This window comes from Macaca nemestrina, chromosome 20 (genome assembly GCF_043159975.1).
Source record: "Macaca nemestrina isolate mMacNem1 chromosome 20, mMacNem.hap1, whole genome shotgun sequence".
In the NCBI taxonomy this organism is placed as follows: domain Eukaryota; kingdom Metazoa; phylum Chordata; class Mammalia; order Primates; family Cercopithecidae; genus Macaca; species Macaca nemestrina.
The window spans coordinates 18922459-18932298 of NC_092144.1; the positions used below are offsets into that span (position 1 = coordinate 18922459).

Here is a 9840-nt window from a genome sequence, read left to right on the forward strand (position 1 = left end):
CCTGCACACAGGAACCCCGGCATGCTCTGACAGCCGGGGCGAGAAAAGCCACCTCCACACCTTCCATTACAGGCCCAGTTGAAATAGGGAAAGGAGCACAGTCAATGTTGGCACATGCAGCTTAATGAGAGTGTGTGTTCATGTGGGTGTGAAATGCAGGGCTGCCGCAGAATACGTGGCATTCTTTTATTCATTCATTTATGTATTTAGGGGCCGGGCCAGGGGGCTTATGTCTATAATCCCAGCACTTTGGGAGGCTGAGGTGGTAGGATTGCTTGACCTCTGGAGTTTGAGACCAGCCTGGGCAACATGGTGAGATCCTGTCTCTAAAAAAAAATTTTTTTTTTCTTGAGACGAAGTCTCGCTCTGTTGCCAGGCTGGATGCAGTGGCACGATCTTGGCTCACTGCAACCTCCGACTCCCTGGTTCAAGTGATTCTCCTGCCTCAGCCTCCCAAGTAGCTGGGATTACAGGCACACGCCACCATGCCCAGCTAATTTTTGTATATTTAGTAGAGATGGGTTTTCACCACGTTGGCCAGGATGGTCTCGATCTCCTGACCTCGTGATCTGCGCACCTTGGCCTCCCAAAGTGCAGGCACCACACTAAATGTTGAGGATTTTTATTGTATTTATTATTTTGGGGGTCTGTCTTGGGTGGAATATAGTAGCATCATCATAGCTTTCTGTAACCTCGACCTCCTGGGGTCAAGCAATCCCCTTGCCTCAGCTTCCTGAGTAGTTGGAACTATACACATGCCACCACACCTGGCTAATTTTTTATTTTTGTAGAGATGGGGTCTCACTATGTTGCCCAGGCTGGTCTCAAACTCCTGGCCTCAAGCGAGCCTCCACCTTGGTCTCCCAAAGTGCTGGGATTATAGATGTGAGCCACCACAGCTGGCCTGAGGATTTTTAAAAAATATAACAAAACCCACAGGACTTACTGTCCTCCAATTAAAACTCTCAAATTATAGTGAGAGGCTGAGGCGGGCGAATCACCTGAGGTCAAAAGTTCAAGACCAGCCTGGCCAACATGGTGAAACCCCATCTCTACTAAAAATACAAAAATTAGCTGAGCATAGTGATACACGCCTGTAATCCCAGCTGCTCCGGAGACTGAGGTTGTAGTGGGCCAAGATCGCGCCACTGCACTCCAACCTGGGCAACAGAGCGAGACTCTATGTTAAAGAACAAAAACAAGAACAAAAAAGCTCTCAAATTAAAGTGAGAACACCTGTGCCTTTCCAGTTACTCTTCAAGGGGTATGCATTGTACAGCATTTCTGGAGAAGAGTTTTGAGATACTGGTTAACCTTGAAAAACTGCATAATCTTTAATCTCCAAATTCCCATTCTGTACCTAGAATTTATCCTATGGGGTACTGACACCTACAAACAAAGATGTATTTACAGGAGGCACAGTGTTTGTAATCGTGGGGAACCAGAAGGGTGCAGATGTGCATGACTTTGGGCACAGACAGCATACCTGTCACCCTTGGGCCCTGTGATGTCACCTGTGAGTCTTTTGAGGGTGCCTTTATGAGGCAATCAGATGTGATAAGCCTTTTTTTTTTTTTTTTTTTGAGACAGAGTCTCACTCTGTCACCCAGGCTGGAGTGCAGTGGTGCAATCTCGGCTCACTGCAAGCTCCGCCTTCTGGGTTCATGCCATTCTCCTGCCTCAGCCTCCTGAGTAGCTGGGACTACAGGTACCTGCTACCACACCCGGCAAAAACAAACAAACAAACAAAAAGATTATGCATTTTTGAGGCCAGGTGCGGTAGCTCACGCCTATAATTCCAGCACTTTGGGAGGCTGAGGCAGGCGGATCATTTGAGGCCAGGAGTTCGAGACTAGCCTGGCCAACACGGTGAAAACCCATCTCTACTAAAAAAAAAAAAAAAAAAAAAAAAAAAAAAAATTAGGTGGGTGTGATGGCGCATGCCTGTAATCTCAGCTACTTGGGAGGCTGAGGCAGGAGCACTGCCTGAACCCAGGAGGTGGAGGTTGCAGTGAGCTGAGATCTCCAGCCTGGGCAACAGAGTGAGACTCCGTCTCAAAAAAAAAAAAAAAAAGTATGCATTTTTGCTATATACGTATTATGAGCAGAAGCAAAACTTAAAAAGCTAAGTTACCAAGGAGAACCGCCGTGCCTTAGTCGCCACCATCAGTCTATGCTGGGGACATCTGCCCTGCCAGCTGCCACTTGGGTGGCGCCTACAACAGCTCCCTCAGCACCGTGCCTTTGTGCTCCCCGTACACTGCTGCTAGCCTAATTATGGTCATTAGACATGCGTTACCATCAATTACAGCAAGCTCAGTTCCGGTGACTGTTCCAGAGCTTCTCAGCTGTGCTCCTCAGCTCCCCCAGGGCCCTTGACTGGCAGGCAGGGAGGCTGGAGGTACCAGAAGCTCGGTTCAGGGATACCATCTGTTAGAGGCATTCACATGGGGAAACAGACCTGAAACAAAGGCACCCCCCTCCTCAAACTGCCAGGTTTCCTTCTGTTCCCAACTTACTGTGTGTGACAGAAACCCCAGTAAATCAAACAATGACATAAAATAAAATCAGGATTATGTTTTTCTAAGAAACAATATGGCAATGCTGTGAGCCGAATGTTTGTGTTACCTCCAAATTCACATGTTGAAGCCCTAAGTCTCAACATGACTATTTGGAGGTGGGGCTTTTAGGAGGTGATTAAGGTTAAATGAGGTCATACGGATATAGCCCTGATCTGACAGGATTAATGTCCTGATGGGCAGAGACCCCAGAGAGCTCGCTTTCCCTCAGAGGTCATGTGAGCTCACAGCAAGATGGCGGCCGCTTACAAGCCAAGAGAAAAGGCCTCATAATGAACTTTACCTGGCCAGCACCTTTGTCTGGGACTTTCTAGGTCCCAGAACTGTGAGAAATAAGTTTCTACTTTGTAAACCACCCAGTCTGTGGCATTTTGTTAGGGTGGCCTGAGTAGATTAAGAAAGGAACATAACCCCACGTTGCTTTAATTTTTCTCCTCAGGAACAAAGATGTGAGGAAAAGCAGAAGGCTCAGAGGGGACCCTCCCTTGTCCTGACTTCCCCAAGCTGCTCACCTGCCCCCTCACCCACTCAGCAGTGCTCTCACTTGGCAGTGGGCTGTGCTCCTGCCTCCTTGCCACAGCAAGTGAGAACCATCTCTGGGACCCCAGCCCCCCAGGGAGAAGACTAACCCATGGATTAAATCAGGTGCCCTGACTGACCCCTTGGGTCTGCCACTTTCCAATCATGTGGCTGTCAATGGTCACTGCTGGATGCAGGCCCCAGTTGTGAATGGAGCTGCTGCAGGCACCTGACTGGATGGAATTACATAGAACCACAGGCCCGGCACGGAGCGCATCAGGGTGTGGGACTAAGCAAAACACTCACCTCACACCCTCCCTGCTGTCTCCAATCAGCAAGAAGCTGGCCCCTCAAAAGCAGAGGCAGGGCCTCCTGTGCCAATCAATCGATCGTGGAGGCTGAGCCTCCTCCCCATCTCCCCCTACCATCCACAACCGGAATGAGCACTGGAGACGGATTAAACTGTGGAATCTGAAACAGAGGGTTGACGCCTGGTGAGAGGCAGCCAAACCTCTCTCTGAGGAGTCCTTTGGTGACAGAGAACCCAAGCCTAGTGTGCGACCTGAGTCACAGTGGGCACCCATAGTCATAGCTTGCTCCGATCACACAGGCGCAGGCGCAGACACGCACATCCACCTGCCCTTGGGTCCACCCACCAAGTCTGGAACTGACAGTGCCGGTGACTCTGCACAGGTGAAAACTGACATTAAGGAGAAAACATGGGGACTTCCTGCTTTCTAGAAACCTTTCGAGGCTTTTTCAGTCACTTCCTGAGCACCTACTGAGTGCTGGGCCTGAGCTTTGAGGATGACAAGTGGCTGCTGCTTGCCCTGGGGGGATAAGAACCAGGGTCTTGCTGCTGCTACCAGGATCTCCTACGCTACCGGCCTCCTGAGCAGTGGCCCTTGGAAAGAACGGGGCCACTGGCCACAGCTCTGCCGGTGGGACCCAGCGCGGTAACTGGGACCTGGGCTGAGGTTAACTTTCCTGTCCCGATTTTCAGAATGAGAGCTCAACTTCCATCAGCTCCAGCTTATCTTGTAGTCAAAGAGCCAAAGGTAATAAGGAAATAAGTTCTACAAGGAATTCTGGCAAGGAGTCACTCTCATGTTGTGAGGGTGCTTCCTCCCTAAACAAGGCCTCTGATATTGGAGGACAGGGATAGGGGAGGCAGGTGATAAATAACCTTCTGTACTTAGACCCCAACTGCTTAAAAGAGAAAACACCAGCTATTGGGAAGGTCACTCAGGCAGGAGTGCAGTGGCACAATCTCAGCTCACTGCAGCCTTGACTTCCTGGGCTCAAGTGATCCTCCCGGCTCAGCCTCCTGAGTAGCTGGGGCTACAGGCATGCGCCACCCTGCCCAGTTAATTTTTATATTTTTTTGTGGAGATGAGGTTTTGCCATGTTGCCCAGGCTGGTCTTGAACTCCTGAATTCAAATGATCCTCCGGCCTTGGCCTCCCAAAGTGCTAGGATTACAGGCATGGACCACTACACCCAGCCGGATTTTACCTTGTTTAGGACTCCTAGAAAGGTGATCTGTCCTCTGGGCCAGCCCACACCGGTCACCTGTCTACAGCGAGGCCAGCATAGACACCAGCATCTGCACGTGGAAATGTATTGCAATTTGACAGAGTAATTTGACGTCTACTGAATTTAACACAACTTTTGGCCTTACTGACTTGTATGTCTGTTTTATTTTTCCTTTCTTTTCCCCAGTAGTTCATCTTGCTTCTGTTTTACATGGCCACCATGCTGGGGTGGCCAAAACCCTGCCTGAGGCTGGAGGGCCCTGAAGGCTGAGCCTGAGCAGCTGCTTGAAACTCCGATGAGCCTCTGAACCACCCCAGTCCCAGATCCAAACTCTCAGGGCCCATAAGAGCTGGGGTGGAACAGTCCAGAATTGAGAGTAAACCTATTTCCTCGCACACATCTGTAGGATGCCTGCTTCCCCTCTGCGTCATTACTGTCTTTCGGGTGGCAGTGGCATTGCCACCTAGAAAGAGCCAGAGTTCCGCGTTCCTGCGTCCAGGTGATGACACAGGGCAGAGCGCCTGCTCCAGCGCTTCCAGTGGAGAAAACGTCAGGACACCAAACAAGGAAGGGGAGACAAAGACCACGCTGCAGCAGGAGCGACCTACTCGCTTTGAGAGACCTGTTTGGTGGGAAGCAGGCCTGTCTAACCCCAAGAATGCCAGCCCAGGGGTGTCAGGAAGGCTGCGGCAACCCAGGCCATGCAGTGCTGCCATTGGTTTTGGGAGCTGAGGGACTAGATGAGGTTATTGGCCAAGGAGAGTGTTCCTTGGCCCAGGAGAGTGCCCTGGGATGTGAAGAACATCATGGGGTAGCCCCAGCAGGAGGCTGGGGAGCCCAACACTGTGAAGGCAGAAGGCCAGCAGGACTCTTCCATGAGAACCCAAGGCCCCTTACCTTTGGGATCTGGCCTCATTTCCTCCTGGCACCTCCTCCCACCCCCCAAACCCTGCTGGCACCTCTCACCTCTAAGTTCCAATCTAGCTTCCCAGTGATATGGGAGTGGGGCAGGGAAGTGCTGGGTAGAGAAGGGCGGGGTCCCTAGCAAGGGCTCCACCCTTGGACCTAAGTGAGAACAAGCATTTCTGTTTTCGTGGCCAAAAAGTTGCCTTTTGGCCTGCCACGCCCCCCATCTTGTGCCCAAATAAGCCTGAGACCTTAAGCAGACACACACAAGCAGCTGGACGTCGAGAGGAACACACTAGCAGAACACACCAATAGACGCTGGCGGGCCATTGAAGGCGGAACGATGTGGACACCGAGGGAAGTCCAGGAGAGCCCAGTCGCTGAGCAGCCCAACTCCAGGGCAAGACCACCTTCCCAATCCAACCCCCTTTGGGCTCCCCATCCATCTGCTGAGAGCTACCTACACCACTCAATAAAACCTTGTACTCATTCTCCAAGCCCACATGTGATCCGATTTTTCCAGTACACTAAGACAAGAACCCCAGAATACAGAAAGCCCTTTATCCTTGAGATAGGGCAGAGGGTCTAACTGAGCTGATTAACACAAGCCACCTGCGGACAGGGACAGCTAAGCTGAAAGAGCACACTGTAACGCACGCCCACTGGGGCTTTGGGAGCTGGAAACACAACCCTAGACACTGAGCTGCTGCTATGGGGTTGGAGCCCACGCTTCCCCCACCTGCTCCCCCGCATGCTCCCCACTAGGGCTTTGAGTGAGCCACACCCCTGTCGCACGCCCTACAAGGGGGAGAAGGAACACTCCTGTTTCACCAGGGCTCCAGGAACACCAAGCTCAGGCCTGAGTCATGAGCTCTTTCCCAGCAAGAAAGCGGAGGTGGGCTGGGCACAGTAGCTCATGGCTGCAATCCCAGCACTTTGGGAGGCTGAAGCAGGTGGATCATGAGGTCAGGAGTTTGAGACCAGCCTGACCAACATGGTGAAACCCCTTCTCTACAAAAAATTAAAAAAAAAAAAAAAGGTAGCCGGGCATGGTGGGGGGCACCTGTAGTCCCAGATACTCAGGAGGCTGAGGCAGGAGAATCGCTTGAACCCAGGAGGCAGAGATTGCAGTAAGCCGAGATCGTGCCATTGCATTCCAGGCTGGGTGAGAGTGAGACTCCGTCTCAAAACAAAAGAAAGCGGATGTGTCCCATCAGTCAGGTCCTGGCTCACACATGTCCCCAGAAGGTGTCCCTCCCTTCTGCTGGCCCCATCTCTCTACTCTATGGCCCTGAGGGTGCATGGCTGTCTCTCCTACCTGAGTCTGGAACTGCCCTGATCACCTGGAAACATCCCATGCCTGGCCTCACAGAATAATGCTCAGAAAACGGGAGCTTGCGCTAAGAAACCCTTCCCTGCCCACATATGAAGGACACTGGGCCATTTTATAGACAGTGCTACCAGGCTCTCAAAGAAGGAAGAATCCCTTTCTCCAACAAACTGCCTCAGAGAACAGAACTAGGAAAAGCCACCCAATCATTGTTTGGAGAACTTTGCTGCGAACTTAAGACAGAGTTGAGGGAGAAAATCATAGTCCAGTCTCATTCATGTAATAGGACTGAAATGGCTAAATAGACAATCAAACTGAAGTCGGCCGCATCTGTGTATGTATAAATAAATCATAACCAAGAGGAATTATCTCTGCACACAGGTGCTTTCAAAGTCTACCAGTGTATATCATCAATGTAAATGAAAATGAATGTAAAGAAATGTACATGAAAATCAATGTAAATCACTGCCATAACTGAAAGGAGAAAAGCCATAGCTTCAAAGATACAGAAGGCCAGGCGTGGTGGCTCACGCCTTTAATCCCAGCACTTTGGGAGGCGGGTGGATCACGAAGTCAGGAGTTGAAGACCAGCCTGGCCAACATGGTGAAACCCCGTCTCTACTAAAAATACAAAAATTAGCCAGGCATGGTGGTGGGCATCTGTAATGCCAGCTACTTGGGAGGGTTAGGCAGGAGAATTGCTTGAACCTGGGAGGCAGAGTTTGCAGTAAGCTGAGATCACGCTCCTGCACTCTCGCCTGGGCGACTGGGAGAGACTCTGTCTCAAAAAAAAAAAAAAAAGGCCACGGGCGATGGCTCACGCCTGTAATCCCAACACTTTGGGAGGCTGAGGCAGGTGGATCACCTGAGGTCAGGAGTTGGAGACCAACCTGACCAACATGGTGAAACCCCATCTTTACTAAAAACAGAAAAATTAGCTGGGCGTGGTGGCGGGCGCCTGTGATCCCAGCTACTCGGGAGGCTGAGACATGAGAATAGCTTGAATCCGGGAGGTGGAGCTTGCAGTGAGCCGAGATCGCACCATTGCACTCCAGCCTGGGCAACAGAGCGAGACTCCATCTCAACAAAACAAAACAAAACAAAACAAAGATGCAGAAAGGCCAGGTGCAGTGGCTCACACCTGTAATCCCAGCATTTTGGGAGGCTGAGGTGGGAAGATCACTTCAGTTCAGGAGTTTGAGACCAACCTGGGCAACACAGCAAAACCCCATCTCTACAAAAAGTTTTTAAAAATGAGTCAGGTGTGGTGGCACACACCTGTAATCCCAGCTACTCAGGAAGCTGAGACAGGAAGATTGCTTGAGCCCTGGAGGTTGAAGCTGCAGTGGGCTGTGACTATGCCACTGTACTCCAGTCAGATCCACAAAGCAAGACCCCCTTCCCGGCCAATAAAAAGATACAGAAAATTAACAAAATCAATTAAAACCCTTGGGCAAACCTGGCCAGGCATGGTGGTTCATGCCCTAATCCCAGCACTTTAGGAGGCTGGGGTTGGGAGGGATCACCTGAGGTCAGGAGTTCCAGACCAGCCTGGCCAACATAGTGAAACCCCATCTCTAGTAAAAATAGAAAAATTACCTGGGCGTGGTGGCTCACGCCTGTAAACCCACTACTTTGGAAGGTCGAGGCGGGCGGATCACCTCAGGTCAGGAGTTGGAGACCAGCCTGACCAACATGGAGAAACCCCATCTCTACTAAAAATACAAAATTAGCTGGGCGTGGTGGCACACGCCTATAATCCCAGCTACTCGGGGGGCTGAGGCAGGAGAATCGCTTGAACCCAGGAGGTGGAGGTTGTGAGCCAAGATCATGGCATTGCACTACAACCTGGGCAACAAGAGTGAAACTTTGTCTCAAAAAAAAAAAAAAGAAAGAAAAATTAGCTGGGTGTGGTGGCGCGCACCTGTAATCCCAGCTCCTCAGGAGGTAGAGGCTCGAGAATTGCTTGCACCCAAGAGGCGGAGGTTGCAGTGAGCCAAGATTGTGCCACTGCACTCCAGCCTGGGTGACAGAACGAGACTCTGATTCAAAAAAATAAAACCCTTAGGCAAATCAAAGAATAGAAAGAACCTTCCTTAACCTGATAATGGGCATGTCCTCAAACCCCACAGCAAACCCCAGTCTTCCTGGAGATATTTTAGAGCCACTGCTTCAAATCAGACACAGGTAGGCAGGGAGGTCCCTCCTCGGCTCAGACCAGCAGGGTCCAGTCAAGGAGACCAGAAACTCGGGAGTGGGACAGACCAGCAGGCAGCACGGCACGACGAAGAAGATGTGACCCATTCATAGGCTGAAGGGTGTCCCTACAGCTGGAGCCACCCAGAGAGTCATGGATGTAACGGACAACTCCTCCTAACCTCCACACTGCCCCCAACAGACCTCAAGGTGTGGTCTGACACAACCAAGGGCTTTTTACTTTTTTTATTTTTGTTTTTTGGGTTTTTTTTTGAGATGAAGTCTCACTCTGTTGCTCAAGCTGGAGTGCAGTGGCATAATCTCGGCTCACTGCAACCTCCACCTCCAGGGTTCAAGCAATTTTCCTGCCTCAGCCTCCCGAGTAGATGGGACTACAGGCATGCCCCACCATACCTGGCTAATTTTTGTATTTTTAGTAGAGTTGGGGTTTTACCATGTTGGCCAGGCTGGTCTCAAGCTCCTAACCTCGCGAACCGCCCCCCTTGGCCTCCCAAAGGGCTGGGATTACAGGCGTGAGCCACCTTCGGGCCCAAGGGCTGTTTTATCTTATGGTTTCCTGGGCATCATGGGCACTGAGGTTACTCCTTAACTCTAAACAAAGAGACTTCTAGAACCCAGACTGTTTGTATTGAGAACTGCCTGGCTTTACCTTTTAGGCCACATCCCACAGGTTAGTTCATTTAAGTAACATTCTAGGACAGGCGCTAGAACAGGCTTTGTTCTGTTCTCTGAGACAGACCAGTCCGGCCAACAT

At 50.9% G+C, this 9840-nt stretch overlaps 1 protein-coding gene across 5 annotated transcripts in view; it reads right to left on the reverse strand.

The window, feature by feature from the left end:
* The window catches only part of LOC105494716 (PBX homeobox 4), a 63280-nt gene that overhangs the window by 12168 nt on the left and 41272 nt on the right, over nucleotides 1–9840 (reverse strand). The window lies entirely within an intron of this gene.